Below are 16,416 nucleotides of genomic sequence, written 5' to 3'. Positions count from 1 at the left end.
AAGAAAGGCGACATGCTCATATTATAGAACCAGATCATTGATATAACATACAAGTAAAATTTTGCTGAATATCGTCCAACAACAGTTGCAGCAGAATATCAACAGGGAGCTTCAGGTCCAACTTGGAAGAGAGCATGTAACGAGTAATATCATTGCTGATATCAGATGAATCTTGGATGAAATGAGAGATTTCCAAAAAGATGTTTACTTGCGTTTTATTGACTATGGAAAGGCGTTCAACTATTTAGATCTCAACAAACTAAGGATAGACTTAAAAAGAATAGGAATTCCAGAGCACTTTGTCATGCGCCTGTGGAACTTGTACCTGGATCAAGGAGCTCTTTTACAAACAGATCAAGAGAATACCGCATAACTAAAAGTGAGGATAGATGTGCATTGGGGTTGTGTCCACCAGCCATATTTACTCAATTTGTATGCTAAGCAAATCATCAGAGGAGCTGGATTACAGGAAGAAGGCGGTAGCTTATTAACAATCTGTGATGTACAGATGACACCACTTTGCTTGCTGAAAGTGAGGAGCACTTGCTGATGAAGATCAAGTCAGCCTTCAGTAGGGATTACAATTCAATGTGAAGAAGACCAAACTCCTCATGATGGGACCAATAGGTAGCATCATGATAAATAAAGAAAAGGTTGTCTAGAATTTTATCTTGCTTGAATCTGCAAACAATGCTCATGGAAACAGCAATTAAGAAATCAAAGGACACGTGCATTAGGTCAATCTGCTGCACAAAACCTCTTTAAAGTGTTGCAAAGCAAGGGTGTTACTTTGTGGACTAAGGTGCGCCTGACTCATGTCATATTTTCAGTCATCTCATATAATAGTGAAAGTTTGGTGTTCAATAAGGAAGACCAAAGAATAAACATTGGATATGAATTATGATGCTGGCAAAGATTGAAAGTGGCAAAAGAACAAAGAGATTTATCATGGAAGAAGTAGAGCCAGAACTCTCCTTAGAGGCAAGGATGATTAAACTTTGTCTCAAGTACGTTAGACAAGTTGTCAGGAGAGACCAGTTCCCAGAGAACAGCCCGTCTCCTAAAGTAGAGGGCCAGTGAAAAAGAAGGCCTTGCTCAAGATGGATCAACACAGTGGCTGCAACAGCAGGTTCAAGTGTAAGAACAATTATGAGCATGGTGCAAGACCAGGCAGTGTTTTGTTCGGATTTATGTAGCAAAGAGTTGGAACTGGCGATTTTGATTTCAGGTTCTCATCCATATAGTTCAATTTTCAAAAATTGTATGTTGAGCATAGAGTTTGAAAAAGTATACGGAAATAACAAAACCCCAACCACATCTGTTCCGGTTTTAAACCACGCAGTATCCCTCTGGGCTGTCTTATCCACTGGCAATGTCCGTGCATAGAGTATTATAGACGCTGATGCAGGAGGACAGGTTTGACCCCATTTGACTCAAAATGTATCACTGGTATTACAAAATTCTATCATATGATCTCCAACATTGTTTCCATCACCACAGCCATCTTTTCCAAACTCAAAATCATCTTTTTATCCAAATTTCTAACCACTAGTAATTGACAATACATCTTGATAGCACATCTCATCAAATTGAGAATGCAGAACACGGTCAAACTCTTTAAGTCCCTCATCTTTGGCATTAGTGGCCAAAGTGTACATTTGAATAATAGTCATATTAGTTGGTCTTCCTTGAAGACGTCTGGTCATTATCCTACCTCTGCTCATCTTGTACTTCAATTACTGTTGCCACCAGTGCTGTGAAGTCAGCTCCAACTCAGAGAAGGAAATCTCACAGCCCCTGAATCCATGCCGACTCCCAGAAACTCCAGAGAACAAGAACTGCCCCCAGGAAGTTCAGGCGCCATCTTTCCCCTCAGGAGTGCTGGTGGTTTCACTCTGCTGACCTTGGGGTTAGCAGCCCCAGAGTGAAACACTGTCTTGTCCTGCAACACTTCCACAAATGTTACGTTGGAGTCCTCTGTCGCAGCCATTGTGGCAAGCTGTCTTCTGGAAAGTTACTCTTTTTTTGCTGCCTGTCTACTTGACCAAGCACAGTGTGCTTTTTCAGGAACTGGTCTCTCCTGAGAACATATCCAAAGTATGTGAGACAATGTCTTGCCATCTTTGCTTCTAAGGAGCATTCTGGTTGTACTTCTGTCCAAGACAGGTTTGTTTGTTCTTCCGTTAGGCCGTGGTACTTGCACTATTCATCCCCAGCACCATAATTCAAATACATCACTCTTTAGCGAAGACCCTGATTTAGGCCGAGCACACGTGAGTCCTCGATATAGCATCCATGGTCCTCATTTCAAAGAACCCTGTGCAGCAGAGTGTCCAATAGAATGCCTTGTTTGAGTTCTTGACTAGTGCTGTAATGAGCATTGATTATGGGTGCAAGCAAGATACAGTCCTGGGAAATGTCAATATTTGCTCCATTTATCATGATGTGATGAGGATCTCAGTCTTCACACTGAGTTGCAGTCCATACAGAAGGCGGCAGTCACTCATCTTCATTAACAAGAGCTTCCCATCTTCTCTTTCAGCCACCAAGGCTGTGTTATCTGCAGATTGTTAATAAACCTGATGTACTGCGGTATCGATGTTGAAATGTTCGTTTCTAATGATGAATGCCTGACACTGTGACATTGCAGCAATACTAAACCAATGACTGGATTCAAAGCGGCTAGGATCAGTGCATTTCGCCTCACAAAAGTGTAGGATGTGGCTTTGTATGCCTTCCATTTCATTTTTGATGACTTCCAATTTTCCTAGATTTGTACTTTATACATTCCAACTTCTGAATAGCAATGGATGTTTGCCAGTGTCTCTTCTCATCTTGCGTCATGTCACACCCGCAGATGAAGGTCTCAAAAGCCGCCGTCCACTACGGCGTTCACCTCTGCTCTGAGGAGATGGCTTCTCCAGCCTTATCTGGAATACCTTCTAACCTGAGGGGCCCACCTTCGGCACCAAAAGTTAAGTTAAAAAATATTGCCAAAAACATCACAGAAATCTTTACTAAACAAAAATTTCAAAATATGAAGCTATTGTTCTCTAGCTAGGTCTATAGACTTCTGAAGGTGGTTTCCATCTCTGTAATCCTTCCTGAAGAATGTGCTCTTTGATTTAGACTAAATCAAAACTTTGGGCATCCTCGGGAGCCTACAACAATATTCTGTCTAAATATTCTTTGAATTTTGTCAATATCACAATGACTGAAGGGGTGATATCAGGGCTGTAGGGCAGATGGGATAAGGTTTCCTATTAAGTTCTTGTAGGATAATTTGCTTCCCACAAAGAATGAGCAGGTGCACTGTTGTGATGGGAAAATTCCTTGACACAATTTTACTGGACCTTTCCTCACCGAATGATTGTGCTATGCCCTTATAGAAAATCTATCAAGATTAGTCCTTTGCACCCTCCAGGCATCGCCACTCTCACCACTGGTCATGAAGGGGTCATCTGTCCTGGGTTCCCTGTGTTTCCAACTCCTATCTGTACCTATGTACATCCTCTGGTCTAGCCACATTTGTAAGGTACAATTGGGATCATGATAGTGGGGGGGAGGAAGCATTTAAGAACTAGAGGAAAGTTGTATGTTCATCTTTGCTACCCTACACACTGACTGGTCATCTCTTCCCCACAACCCTTCAGTAAGGGGGTGTCTGGTTGGCTGCCAATGGGCTTTGAGTCTCCACTCTGCACTCACCCACATTTTCAATGGTATGAGTTTTTGTTCCTTGATGCTTGATACCCGATCCCTTCGACAGCTTGTGGTCACACAGGCTGGTGTGTTTCTTCCATGTGGGCTTTGTTGCTTCTAGATGGGCACTTGTTTATCTTTGAGCCTTTAAGACCCCAGGCATTACATCTTTTGATAGCCTGGCACCATCAGCTTTCTTCACCACATTTTCTTATGCACACGTTTGTCTTCAGTGATTGTATCAGGAAGGTGGGCACCCACTGATGTGATTTTTAGTTCTTTGATGTCTAATAACTGGTCCCTTGTACACCTCATGGTCACACAGGCTAGTGTGCTTCTTCCCTGTGGGCTTTGATGCTTCTCAGCTAGATGGCCGCTTGTTTATCTTCAAGCCTTTAAGACCCCAGACGCTATGTGGTAGAAAGGGGGAGCTGATTACAAGAATCTACGTATAGCCTCCTCCCTGGGAGAGGGACAGCAGAGAAGAAGGTAGGGCAAAACATCAGACAGTGTAATAGATGACAAAATAATAATAATTTATGAATTATGAAGGGTTCGTGAGTTAAGGGGTAGTGGGGAGGAAGGGGGAAAATGAGCAGCAGACATTAAGGGCTCAAGTAGAAGGCAAGTGTTTGGAGAATGATGATGGCAACAAATGTATATATGTTCTTGACACAATGGATGTATGTCTGGATTGTGATAAGAATTGTATGAGTCCCCAATCAAATGATTAAATTTTAAAAAAGACAATAAAATGAAAAAAAGATTTGTCCTTTGAAGTCTGCCCATGCCCCCAAGTGATCAAAATCTTCTGAACTGACCTTTCTGCCTTTCCTTTAACTTGTCCTTGGAAGCGACTACTTGAGTAGACCTTGTTGGAAGTGTTCCAATGGACTGACACGAGAGTATCACTGAACTACCTTGTTGGCAGTCAGTCGCTGATGGCTGAGCCAGGTATAAACCAGTTTGTTTGGAAGGAACTCATTCGTGTCTGAACTGGAACCATAGCAGCAATACTTTTGTTTTGGTTTTTTTTTCTGATTCTAGTATGTAAAATGATGTCCCCTGCTCTTCATAAGATTTTTAGTGGTTAATTTTTCAGTAGTGAAATGCCTCTTCCTTCTTCTTAGCTTCTCTTAGGCTGGAAGCTCCACTACAGCCTGTCTACCGTCAGTCACCTTTCTGGGATTTAAAATCCTGGTGACTTCGTCAAGCCCCACAGCCATACATGAGCCAGGGCCTGACAGAGCAGTGGGGGATCAATGTAGTGAAATATAAGTGTTCTGTAGGATTTTAAAATATTTCTCTTTTTTGTTTTCATGTTCTTTCTTCATTGTCAAATAAACATGTCTTATGTTTGTTTATTTTTTCTCAAAAAATAGCAAAACTTAATCAGTTAAAATTCTGCCTCGTATGTGAATTAATTCTATGGGTATAACACAGCTCTGACTTTAAGTGTTGATGAATGTCCAAAGTCAAAAAATGACAATATCATTTCTGTTACCCATTTTCTTTTCACAGTTTATGCTAATTTCTGGTCCTAAAATAATCCCAGTGTGTTATTTTTCAATTACATTTCTATCGAGTGATGAAAACAGAATTATGATTCATAGTAACAACGTTTGACTTAAAAAGAGCTTGTGCTACAGTTGGGGGAAGACTACATATCTGTTGAACACATCACCGTATTTTCTCATTTATAAGCTTTGGCAGCTTATAAGACACAGCCAACTTTTATAAGCATATGTTGCACGGGGAAATTTTTACCACAAGTAGAGTGGAGGGAAAATGTATCTCCCAACCCTGTCAAAGCTGATGGGTTTTTCTGCTAAGGTGCCCTGAGAGCTTTTGCAATCAGCCACCCTGGGGAATGCTTGGTTTTCTGAGTGGGGAGCTCTAGACTTTATTAAAAATCAGTATATTAGCTAGTTCCACTATCTAGTGACAGTAACTGCAAATTACAATAATATTATAATTACCTAGTTACCCAGAATGAGATTCAGTTTTGATGTGTGTCTATAAACAGTATTTGCTTGAAAGTGTAAATTTTCACATTCTGGATTGGTTATGATGTGATTGATTAATTAGAAAGTATAGTATTCAGACTACATATTATGCAATATATTGGTATCAGGTACATGAATGTCAGGAGGGGAAATATAAGAAAAAGAATGAAACAATTACTACAATAGCTACTTTGTTTATTATAATAGGGATAATATGGATGATAATAACATGAAATCACTATGCTAATTATATACTTAAAGTCTATGAGTAAACAAAGATGATTATTAATTGGTGTTACAGATTGACTTGTCTTTGAAAAAGATATGAAGTACCAACTGCTGGTACCTGTAATTGTGAACTTATTTGGTAATAGGGTCTTTGAAGATGTTGTCATCTGTTAACGTCTGTTAACATTTGGTCATACTGGAGTAGGTACTAATAAAATCTGCGCGAAGTCCTTATAAAAGAAGAGAAGAGATACAGAAAAACAGACAAGGGAAGAACAGTCATGTAATGATACATCTACTAGCCCAAGAATGCCTCAGGCTAACAGTTGAGAGACACAAGACAGGCTCTGTCTGCCCACAGAGGGTTTGGAGGGAGCCTGGCCTGTCTGACATGTTGATTTGTACTTTAGTCAATAACTCCTGTTGTGATAAGCCACCTTCCTGTTAGTGTGTTGATAGAACAGCCCTGGAAAATTAATAGTGACCCAAAACTAGAAAGGATCTCAGATAATACTTATCAAGATGTATACAGGAAATACAAGTTTATTGTTACAAATTTTACACTCTTTAGGACGTAAGGCCCTTTGCTTTATTGACATAATAATTTTAATAGGGCAGATTTCAATCACTCAAGGTTCTCTAGAAAGAAAACCATCTGCCAGTGATAAACTAGATATCTTCCTGCTAGCACATCTATAAACTATTGATATCTGCTTCATATATCAGGTTGCGAAAGAATTCATTTTTCCTAAGCTCCTTAAAATGAATATTGAATTATAATATTTGAAAAACCTTGAAATTTCTAACACGACATTAGCATCTCACCCCTCTATGCTTTTAACAGTTCTCATTGTCCTTAGCATACAATTGTTCCTTCTACATCTCGTGCCATCGGGGGACTTTCCACAGCCCTTTTCCTCAGTGCAGATACGGCTGCAAAGTCTCATTTCTCTTTATCTATTTGTGAGTTTACTTCAGTCTATGGGACAGTGTAAATAGTTAAGCTAATTTTAATTAAAATTTTAAGTAGGTTTTCATAAAGCATAAAGCAAATGATTTAGTAAAGCCCAGATATATTGCATCTACTAAATTCCCTTCATCCACTTGGTAATTTGATCAAAGGAATGCAATTGAATATCTCTGGCATGATCTGTTCTTTATATGCTCATGCTGTTTATCATACAAGCTTTCATTTCTCTCTTGATGCATGTATACATTTCCCTTTAATATCTGCCTTGGAATTTTACTGAGAATTTAAATACTAATGGCCAGAGGATCTTTTCTTGCTTTCTTTCTGAACTCTTTTTAACTAGTTTATTGTTCCCATTGTTTTTTAAATGTTTTCATTACCCCAATCCCAAGAAACATTTCCCAGTGAAAACACAAACACAGTGGGTAATATTCCTGGCAACTAAAGGTGCTTTATTTAAACCAAATGTGCTTAATTGCTATGTTCGATGTATTCCTTTTTTAGCCTATTGAGTTCAAACAGCTTATTGATGTTATCATTAATCTTCGGTACCATTCTCATCTTTTCAGTTAATTACTCCCTGATGAAATCATGAGGAAATGTGTAGTTTCTGAAGCACATGCCATCTTAACTAGAAGTTGTGTTTGTTTGTTGTCCATTTTAAAGTACTTTAAATACCTTATCCCAGCCTCATAGCACATTCAATGATGCAAGCCTCAGCATATTAAAATGATGATTCTATTTGTCACTTGGCTGCATTCTCTATGACAGAAAGTCAAACAATTACTAGTAGGTCTCTGAAAGTTCACAAATTGGCAATGAGGCTTAAAGTCTATTTATAAGATAAACTGAAGTCTCTAACTGGAATTTATACTAATCAAAATAATTTCTATTTTATTAAAGTGACATTTTTATGAACTGTTTGTCAGTTAGACTAAATACACTATAGTCAAAATCAATTGTCTTTTCTACAGAGTGGCCACATAAGTAAAGACAGAGCATTTCCACACTCTTACATCTCTGAGAAGTTGAAAAGGAATGAGGAGTCTGTAAGCGGTAAAGCATCAGACTGCTGGGGAATTCAAGTCTACCAAGAGGTGCCTTGGAAGAGTCTGGTGCCCTGCTTCCAAACGGCCTCAGCCTTGAAGACCTTAGGGAGCAGATCTACTCTGGAAACATGGAAGCCGATCAAATTGCCATGGAGAACACCAAAACAGAGGGCAGGGCCAGCAAGAGACAAGATGTGTATGCCAATGCGATCTGTTGTTCCACATGCTCAACGTGGTAGACAAGTTCACCTACCACATACACTTCTGGACTCCCCTTGGCCATGCGTAACAACCGTTGTGATTTTATTGATTGATTGATTTTTCAACTCCAATTGTTGAATCATATTAAAGAGTTGTGCAGTCATAACCACAATCAACTTTGGAATAGTTCTACTTTCTTGTTCTCTTTAGTAGCTCCCCATTTCCCTCAAACTTCCCCATTAACCCTAAGAAACTGTCTCTATAGATTTACTTATCCTAGATTTCACACGCAGAAAAAAAACCCAAACTAAAAGCAAACACAAAAAGCCCAACAATGAAATAAATCAGAGAAAAATCTCAATTGAAAGGAAAGCAGAAAATATTAAAACCTAGAACAAATTTAAAATTGGTCCAACAGGAAACAAAGCATAGGGTGTTAACTTTTAACCCAACTTTGCCTGTATTTCAATCTGGCTGCTGAGAAATAATCAGAGAAGCTGGGCTCTATGAAGAAGACTGGAGAAAGGCTTATTAAAATGTGCGATAGCCAGAGGACAGCACCTTCCTTGCTGCAAATGAGCAGGACTTGAAGCACTTGCTGGTGAAGATCAAGAATTGCTGGCTTAAGTATGAGTTACAACTCAATGTGAAGAAAAGCCAATAGGTAACACCATCATGATAAATAGACAAAAGATTGAAGTTATCTAGGATTCCCCCTTGCTTGGATTCGCAATCATGTTCTTAGAAGCATCGGTGAACAGATCAAAGGATACAATGCATTGGGTAAATATGCAGCACAGATCCTCTTTAAAGAGCTGAAAAGCAAGGATGCTACTTTGAGGACTAAGGTGTGCCTGATTCAAACCCTGGAATTTTCAATTGCCTCATGCTCATGTGAAGCTTGTACATGGAATATGGATGATCAAAGAAAAAGTTATGCATTTGAATTATGGGGCTGGCAAGGAATATTGAAAGTACAATGGACTGTCAAAAGAACACATAAATAAGTCTTGGAAGAAGTAAGTCAAATTGCTCCTTATAAGCAAGGATGACAGAACTTCATCTCCCATGCTGTGGACATGTTATCAGCGGGAAGCAGTGGAGGGACAGAAAAAGGGGTTTGTCTTATGTCATTTGGACGTGTTATCAAGAGAGACCAGTCTCAAAAAGGACATCAAGACTCGTAAATTAGAGGAGCAGTAAAAGAGAAAAAGATCCTTGACCAGATGGACTGACACGGTGCCCATGACAATGGGCTCATACATATGAACAATTGTGAGGATGGCCCATGGCCAGGCAGTGTTTCGTTCTGCTCTACATAGCGTTGCTATGAAATGGAACAGACTTGATGATACCAACAACAGCAATACATCTACATTGATCCAATTCCAATGCAATCTGTCTGATAGGAAGGCCATTCCCATTCATGGCCAATAGCCAGAGGGAATTCCCTCAAGGCTTAATCCAGGTTGGTAACCTGACAATGTATTGGGACTTTCCCTGTCCTTCGCAGCCTTATGCAAACTGGATGCACAGAAGGTAAGCTCTAATGCCATTCCCTTCTCTCGTCTTGGCTTTCATTAGTTACAAAAATTGGATCAAGACAAGCCTTTAAGGCCCCACACATTATCCTTTGCAATAGGCGAGTGCCATCTGATGTTTCGCCACACTTTACAATAGCACCATATTTTCAGTGATCATATGACCAAGTCACAAGAACGGTTATAATTAAGTGAATGTTCAAAATGTATTCATAAGTCTATAGTTTACACAGGCCCCTGATTCATAGTAACTGTATCTTTACCATCTTAAGAGAGAAGGTCATAAATCATCCATATAGGTAACACAAGGGGTACCCCAAAATGGAAGAAAAAAAAGTCTCCACTTGGCAGAGCCTTCATAATATGCATTTTTCCCATTAGGTGAGCATGGAGTAACCTGCTCTGAGTTAGTGCATTGTGTTAATCTGGGTAGACTAGAAAAACAAATCCATGGACACACATATGTGTATAAGAAAGAGTTTTATATACAAGAGGAGTTGAACATTGAGAAAGCATCCCAACCCAGTCCAATCCAGGGCCATAAGTCTGATATTAGCCTATATGTCCGATACCAAACACATGCAATGAAGCCAAATACAGGAAGATCATAAGCCAGTGGGTAGAAAGTCTTTAGATCTAGTGGCATTGTAAGCATCTCAGTGCTGGCAGGGGTCTCTCTGTGGCTTCTCCGGCTTCTGAGATATGGTTATGTCCATGTAGCTTGCCTTCTGCAATGTCCCCTAGGAAGTAGCAGAGAGAGGTGTCTCTTGCCTCCAAGGAGAAAGTACTGGATTTCCCAGAATTCTCAGGAGAAGGCCATACCCACACAGAGGTCACATTGGCTATCTTCAGATTGACAGACTAGACTCCACCCCTAAACCCTTAAGACTCAAATTGACAGCAGATTAGGTGACTACCACATGCACCAAGTGGCATCACCTGGGAAAGTTCTCTTTAGTCACAGTGATTTTTTTCATAAAAGCAGTTTTGCTTGACTCTCGTTTTTCGTGATGGCTGATTTAAGAGAACAGTGTGTGACTGAAATTGTGTGTCCTGCTTGGGGAAAATACTGCAAAAGTTGTGATGTTGAACACAGTTTATTCAACTCAGGTGCACGAGTGGTTTTCTCATTTCAAAAAAAAAGGTGAAGTTTCCATTGATGACAAATCTTCTGGATGTCTGTCCTAAATGGACAAAAATGTCAACATAATTTGTGCACTTGTGCTCAAAGACCATGTCAGATGATTGAAGAGATGGAGAAGTTATAGGGACTATCTTGGAGCTTGGTTCAGCAAATTTTAACGGAAAATTTGGGAATGAGGTTGCTGGAAAATGTGCGCCCTCAGGTTCTGACTGAACAAGAAAAATAACACTGAGTGGAAACATGCCATGCTTTGAAATAATAGTTCTGAAGCGACCCAGACTTTTTGTAATCAAGTTCGTTACTGGTAATGAGACATGACGCTGAAAGCAAACATCAATCACACTAGTGGAAGACCCCATTGTCACTTCACCCTCCAAAAACTCAACAAGTGAAATCTGAGATCAAGATGATGCTTATTTGTTGTTGTTGTTGTTGTTTTTAATGTGAGGGGAATAGTCCATTTCACCAGGTTGGACTTTTCATCAGGTCTTTCATCTAGAGATTCTGACAAGATTGTGTAACAGTGTGTGACCAAAAAGGCCTGATTTGTGGCAGACGGGGGACCAGTTTTGCCACCATGACAATACACCTGCTCATGCAGCCATCTCAGTGTGCCAGTTTTTGACAAAAAACAGCCTGCTTCTCTTGCCCCACACACCTAACTCACCTGACCTTGCTCCATGAGATTTCTTTTTGTTTCCACGAATGAAGAGGGACATGAAAGGACAATGATTTGACAACTTAGAAGAGGTGAAGAGAAAAAAGAGGGAGAAGCTGTCAGCCATCCAAACAGATGTGTTTTTAAAATGTTTCCAAGAATGGAAATGCAGATTTGACAAGTATATTAACTGTAATGGAGAGTACTTTGAAGCTAATAAGGTTGTTTTGTTAAAAAAATTAAATATATAGCTTTGAAAAAATTCCAGACTTTTTGGGGTACCCTCTCATATAGTAATCCTATTGATCTTGTTAGGTGCCATCAAGTCAGCTCTGATTCATAGCAATTCCATGCACGACAAAGAGAAACACTGCTCAGTCCTCTGCCATCCTCCCAACTGTGGGTACTCTTGAGTTCATTGTTGCAGACACTTTGTCAATCCATCTATTTGAGGGAGTTCCTCTTATTCACTGCCCTCTACTTTATCAGCCATGATGTTGTTCTCCAGGGACTGGTCTCTCCTGACAACATGTCCAAAGTATGTAAGATCAAGTCTCACCATCCTTGCCACTAAGAAACACTCTGGCTGAACTTCTTCCAAAACAGATTTGTTTGTCCATTTAGCAGTTCATGGTACATTCTTCAAAAGTACCACAATTCTAAAGCATGGATTCTTCTTCCCTCTTCCTTATTCAATGTTCAAGTTTCACATGCCTACACGGCAATTGAAAATACTAATCCAGCATCAGACTTACAGACTTGAGTTGGACTGGGCTGGGAGCCTTCTTGATATGAAGTTAATTGATATAAAAATTCTTTCTTGTACATATAAGAGTGTCGTTGGTCTTCTTTGTCTAAATAACCCAACTTAACACATGTGGCTATTGTAAATGGTATTATTTTCTGGATGTCATTTTTGAGTTCTCTTTGCTAGTATACAGGAATCTGATTTATTTCTGCTGGATAATTTTATACCCCTCTACTTTACCAAATTCCTCAATTGTTTCTAACAATCTTTTCTGGTTTTGTATTTATCAAATTATATCATCTGATAATAGTGAGAATTTAGCTTTTTCTTTTCCCAATTATATGTCCTTGATTTCCCTTTTTTGTCTAATGGCTCTGGCTAAGACTTCCAGCACATTGTTGAGTAAGAGTAATGATATGCAGAATCATTGTCTGGTTCCTGTTCTCAGAGAAAATGTTTTCAGTTTATCCCCCAATGACCATGATATTGGCAGTTGAATTTTTTATATAGGGCCTTTATTCTGCAGAGGAATTTCCTTTTCTGTTTTTTTCTTGGGTTTTTTTAAAATTAGAAATAGCTGTTGGATAATGTCATTTACATTTTCTCTGTTGATATGCTCATGTGGTTCTTATTCTTGTCTTGCTTATGTGGTTATTTACATTAATTACTTTTCTAATGTTCAGCCATCCTTGAACCCCTGGTATGAATTCCACTTGGTGATGGCAAGTTGTCTTTTTGATATGTTATTGGATTCTATGAGTCAGAATTTTGATGAGAATTTTTGTGTCTTTTTCTTGAGGGATATTGGTCTGCAGTTCACTTTCTTTGCGGGGTCTTTGCCTGGCTTTGGTATCGGGCATATGCTCATTGCATAGAATGAGTGTGGGGGTCTGTTGGCCCTTTCTGTATTCTGTGTCGGAATAGTGACGGATCGTCAATGAGGACTTGGTAGAATTCCCCCTGTGAAACCAGCTGTCTCGGCCTTTTCTGGTTTAGGAGCTACTTGATAACCTTCTCTGTTTCTTTTTTCTTATAGGTCTCTTCAGGTTTTCGAAACGCATCAGCATTAATTTATGTAGATGATGTATTTCTAGGTATTTGTCCACTTCCAGGATCAAACTTATTGTCTTTTGCAGTAGTGAGTTCTTCTTCTTTTTATTTCATTTGAATCTGTTGTCACATTTTTCTTTTTCATCTCTAATTCTAGATATTTGCATCTTCTCTGTCTTTTCCTTTGTTAAATTTATCAGCAGTTTGTCGATTCTATTGATCCTTTCTAAACACCAATTTCCAGTCTTATTGAGCTTTTCCATTGTTTTTCTGTTTTTTAGTTCATTTATTTCTGGTTTATTTTGTTGGCTGAGCGTTTATGTCACTGCCCTTGTTCCAGTTGATGCATGTGTTATGTTAAGGTGTAGATTGTGGATTTTCCCTCATTTTTTTCATGTGTGTCTTGATTGCTATAATTTCCTCTCTGATAAATGCCTTCCCTGTGTTATATTGTGCTACCATTTTCATTCATTTCTCAATTTCATCTCTTATTTGATATTTGAGCCCTGGTGATGTAAGGCTTATATGTTGGGTTGCTAACCTGAAGGTAAGCAATTCAAAAATTTCAGAAACTCCTGGGGGAAAGATGAGGCTTTCTACTCCCATAAAGAATTATAGTCTGGAAACCTACAGAGACAGTTTTATTCTGTCCTGTAGGGTCACTATGAGTCAGAATTGACTCAACGGTAGTAAAGTGTTTTATTTAATTATTATTTGATCTCTTACCAGTCCTTTTTAAGTATTATGTTGTTCATTGTACTTGTGTTTAGTTTTATGTTCCTCTTCCTTACTTTGTTGATTTCCAGTTTTGTTTTGTTTTTTAACAATTTATTAGGGGCTCATACAACTCCTATCACAGTCCATACATATACATACATCAATTGTATAAAGCACATCTGTACATTCTTTTCCCTAATCATTTTTTCTCCTCTTTTCTTTTTTTACATTTTATTAGGGACTCATAGAACTCTTATCACAATCCATACATATACATACATCAATTGTGATTTCCAGTTTTATAGCATTGTGATCTGAGAAACAGACTGTAGGATCTCAATGTTGGTTTGTTTTTTAATTAGTAAGGCTGGCTGTGTGGTCTAGCAGGTGGTCTATTCTAGAGTACATACTGAGTGTCCTGGAGAAGAATGGATGCCATGCTGCTGTTAGTGGAGTGCTCTGGGTATGTGTAGGAGCCCAAGCTAGCTGATTGTGTTGTTTAGCTTTTCTGTTTCTTTGCTGAATTTCTGCCTTGATGATCTGTCTTTCTTTGATATTGGTATAAATTAAGTCTCCAATTAGTCAAGCCATTTATTTCTCTCTTCAACCCTATGAGGGTTTAATTGATTTATTTGAGGATCTTTCATTGGGGGCATATATTTATTATAAGGAGCCCTGGTGGTGTATTGTTTACCAGTTGGGCTGCAATCGCATGGTTGCCAGTTCAAAACTACCAGCAACTCCGAGGGAGGAAGGCTGGGCTTTCTATTCAAGTAAACAGTTACAGTTTCAGAAACCAATACTAGGGTTGTTATGAGTCAGCATGAATTTGATAGCAGTTAGTTTGATTTGACTTTGCATGTTTATTATGGTATGTCTTGTTCTTGTATTCCTTTAATCATTATATGATGTTCAATCTTATCTCAAATTATGCTATTTACTTTGAAGTCTATTTTATCAGAGATTAATATTGCCATTCCTTTTTAAAAAATCATTTTATTGGGAGCTCATACAATTCTTATCACAATCCATATCACATCCATTGTGTCAAGCACATTTGTACTCTTGTTGCCAGAATCATTTTCAAAACATTTTTTTTTCTATTTGAGCCCTTGGTATCAGCTTCTCATTTTCCCCATCTCTCTCCACCTTCCCTCCCTCATGAACCCTTGATAATTTATAAATTATTATTATTTTTCCATGTCTTACATTGGCCGATATCTCCCTTCACTCGCTTTTCTGTTGTCCATGCCCCTGGAAGTGGGTAATAGGTAGAGCATTTTGACCAGTTCCTCCTTTCTCCCCCCACCTTCCCCTTACCCTCCTGATATGGCTACTCTCAATATTGGCCCTGAGAGCTTCCAGGTCTTATCTCCACCTATGTAGATGCTCTGACCTAGCCAGATTTGTAAAGTAGAATTGGGGTCATGAGAGTGGCGGGGAGGAAACACCCTCCTGTAAGGGGATATCCAGTTCCCTACAGATGGGCTTTGGGTCTCTACTCCACATGCCCCCTCATTCACCTTGATATGATTTTTTGTTCTGGGTCTTTGGTGCCTGATAACTGATCCTGTTGACCTGTTGTGATCACGCAGGCTGGTGTGTTTCTTCCATGTGGGCTTTGCTGCTTCTCAGCTAAATGGCCGCTTGTTTATCTTCAAGTCTTTAAGATACCAGATGCTATATCTTTTGACAGCCGGGCACCATCAGCTTTCTTCACCACATTTGCTTATGCACCTGCTTTGTCTTCAGCGATTGTGTCTGGAAGGTGAGCATCATGGAGCCATTCCTGCTTTTTTATGGTTGCCAAAGTCTTGGTAAATTTTTCTTCAGTATTTTATTTGGGGCCAATTTTTGTCTTTGAGTTTTAGGTTTGTCTCTTGTAGGCACCTTATAGGTGAGCCTTGCTTTCTAATCCAGTCTGCTACCCTGTGTCTCTTGCGTGGTGCATTCAATGCATTGACATTCAGTTTCATTATTGATATATGTGTGTTTGACATTATAATTTTGCTGTGTTTGTCTTTGTTGTTGGTCTTTATTTATTGCTGTGATTTTATTGGTGTCCTGTGTTGGTCTGAATACTGCTTTCATTGTATTGTTTTCTGGGTGCTGTTACCTGTCTGATGATCTCAGGTTTGTCTGCTGTTATTGATTCTCTGTCAATAGTGATCCTCGTTTTGTAATGCTGGTCTTGTCTTTCTGAATTCCTTTAATTGTTCTTTATCTGTAAATACCTTTACTTCTCTCTCATATTTGAGGAATTATTTTGTAGGGCACAAGATTCTTGGTCAATCTTCTTTCTTCTTTCAGAACATGACACGAGTCACTTTGTTGTTTTCTCGCCTGCATATGTTTTCTGAGACATCCAAGTTTATCTTTATCATTTTTCTCTGTAGATGACT

Source organism: Tenrec ecaudatus (assembly GCF_050624435.1).
Source record: "Tenrec ecaudatus isolate mTenEca1 chromosome 6 unlocalized genomic scaffold, mTenEca1.hap1 SUPER_6_unloc_1, whole genome shotgun sequence".
In the NCBI taxonomy this organism is placed as follows: domain Eukaryota; kingdom Metazoa; phylum Chordata; class Mammalia; order Afrosoricida; family Tenrecidae; genus Tenrec; species Tenrec ecaudatus.
The sequence above is the reverse complement of the archived record's forward strand: the minus strand, read 5'-3'. Positions refer to the sequence as shown.